The sequence below is a fragment of the Capsicum annuum genome, unplaced genomic scaffold, assembly GCF_002878395.1.
Source record: "Capsicum annuum cultivar UCD-10X-F1 unplaced genomic scaffold, UCD10Xv1.1 ctg2682, whole genome shotgun sequence".
NCBI classification, from domain to species: domain Eukaryota; kingdom Viridiplantae; phylum Streptophyta; class Magnoliopsida; order Solanales; family Solanaceae; genus Capsicum; species Capsicum annuum.
Genome location: NW_025833140.1, coordinates 1323427 through 1326068, shown reverse-complemented (window position 1 = coordinate 1326068; position 2642 = coordinate 1323427). Strand labels below are relative to the sequence as shown.

Genomic DNA, 2642 nt, shown 5'->3' with positions numbered 1-2642 from the left:
TAAATTTTTTTAAATTGAGCCAAAATTTAGGAATTTCCTCATCCCACACTTAAAAATCTACATTGTCCCCAAAGTGAACTTAAAATTAAGAGATCAAAATACTCCCTAAGGCCTGTAGGCCTAGGTAGTAGCATCTTTACACATAAAAGAGGTTCATAGGACCGCACACTCAATCTTTGCCATGCTTCTTAGCTCAATTTTATGGTACTCGGATTTTCCATCAACCTGTGACTCAACCAAAAACAAAACTATGTGAAATAAAAGCTAAAAACTAAAAGTAAAAAATACCTACTTAACTTGGGTTTCCTCCTAAGCAGCGCCTGATTTAGTGTCGCGGTACGACCCAACTCAAATCAACCAAGTTCTTTCATATTTTTCCTCATACTTGGAGGTCATCTTCTTATTCTTTTCATCTCTTTTAGGTGTGTAATTTTAATAGAAATAGGTTTTTCTCATCAATTAGTATCAAATCAATCTTAGGTGGTAGAAGCTTAGGCTGCTCAATCAAGTAGACCAAAAGGGTCTTTGGTGGACTAGCCACCCCATACTCGTCCCCTTCAATCACATTGATCATATATAAATCTTTATATTAGGACGTTGTGTAGGTGATTTGTAAACATCACATACCACCTTTTCATCCTCTACACTCATTTTGAGTGTGCCTTCTCTAACATCAATCAATGCTCCTTCGGTTGCTAAGAATGGACGCCACAAGATGATTGGTACTTGTTCACTACCTCAAAATCAAGAAAAATAAAGTCAACAGGAATAATAAATTTACCAACCTTTATGAGGACATCCTCAATGATTTCTTTTGGATATGTCATGGATCCGTCTGCTAGCTGCAAAACCACCTTGGTCGATTTAGGCTTTCCCAAGACCAATGTATCATACAAAGATAAGGGCATCAGATTTATGCTCATCCCTAATTCACTCATTGCATGGACCACTTTAGTCTCAGTTTGGATCGGTAGGGTGAACTTTCCCGAATCTCTCAATTTCTTAGGGATTTTCTATATCATTAAAGTACTACACTCTTCAATGAGTGTCATCGCCCCCACATCCTGTAATTTTACCTTATTAGCAACCACTTTCCTCAAGTACTTTGCATACTTAGTCATACCCTGTAAAACATCTAACAAAGGTAAGTTAATGTGAAGCTCTTTGGATGTATCAAAGAACTTCTTAAATATGGCATCCTTCTTTGTTTTAATGTGCCTTTGAGGGAAGGGTAGTGGAAGTGTCTTCTGTACTTCTAGTTCAACAAATTTTTCTTTCAAGTACTCAGACTTCCTTGAATTTTCAGCAACTTCTTCATTTGCTTGTTCAGTTACCACATCAACATCTTCCTCCTTAGTTGCCTTTGGAGGTTTTCTTTGAAGCCTTTTACCACTCCTCAAGGTGATTACCATAACCTGCTTTGGATTTTATGTATCTTCTAGCAAACCACCTTATGGCCTAGTATTGAATACTTGCTTTAACTGCCCCACTTGAATCTCTAAACTTCTCTGAGCTGCTTGTGAATTTTTTATGTCTGCAGCCAATTGTGTCTGACTAGCTAGAAACTGCTTCAACATCTCTTCCATGTTTCTAGTTAACTGATTCCCTTATGCCTATGGTTGCTAAATTTATTGTTGTTGTACATTCCAAGGTTGAGTCTGTCACTTCATGTTGTAGGCATTACCATAATTTGGCCTTTGAGGATTGGTCACATACATCATCGATTCTGGATTGAACACACACATAGCCACTAAGTGACCACTATTACCACATACTTCACACTAACCTACAGCTTGTTGGATGGCATTGCAGGATGTGCTACTCAAAATTTCATGTTGCTGAACTGAGTGTATCAAATTTTGTAATACAGAAACCTGAGCTGATAAGGTTGTGAATTGGTCCACCTCCAACACACCCATAATTTTTTTCGCGGTACTTCTAGAATATGAATTCCACTCAGGATTTCCTTGTGCTATACGGTTCAATAATGTGTACAACTCATCATAAGTCAATCCAGTGGTTGACCACCTATTGCTGAATCTAGAAAAATCTTCGTATTGTGATCAAGTATTTCTATAAAAGTGTGAGCAAGTACCTTGTTAGACTATTGGTGGTGTGGACAATCCCGAAGAAGAACTTTAAAGCGTTCCCAAGCATGATAGAGATTTTCATCTGGCTTCTGTTTGAAGCTCACAATCTTACTACGAAGACTTACAGTCTTGCCAGATGGAAAGAATCTGATGAGGAACTTTCTGGCTAAGTCATGTCATGATGTAATTAAATTGTCTGGCTTCGCATTTAACCATCTTTTAGCTTCCCCCAATAGTGAATGGGGAAAATGTGTCAGGCTCACATAATTTGTACTCACACCAGTCGAAAGAATGTATTAGTAAGCTCAATGAAAGTCTGCAAGTGGACTTGTGGATCCTAGCGTGAAATCCCTGCAAATTGTCCACTATTGATAAGAAGCTGGATCATGTTGTACTTTAACTCAAAATTTCCCCCAGCAGCCAGTCTTTGAATTGGGGAAGTCAAGTTCAGCGAAAGTGGGACTGCCACTTCCCTCACTTTCCTACGTGCTTGTTGTTCTGCAGCCATTATAGCAGGATTCTCTTAGTCTTCTTCTATTTTCATAAATTGGG

At 38.4% G+C, this 2642-nt stretch overlaps 1 non-coding gene across 1 annotated transcript; it reads left to right on the top strand.

Moving 5' to 3' along the window:
- The first annotated feature begins 2105 nt into the window (after positions 1–2105).
- On the top strand, positions 2106–2212 carry LOC124890906. The gene has a single exon (XR_007049431.1). It is a non-coding gene; the product is annotated as a small nucleolar RNA R71 (small nucleolar RNA).
- Positions 2213–2642: the final 430 nt, after the last annotated feature.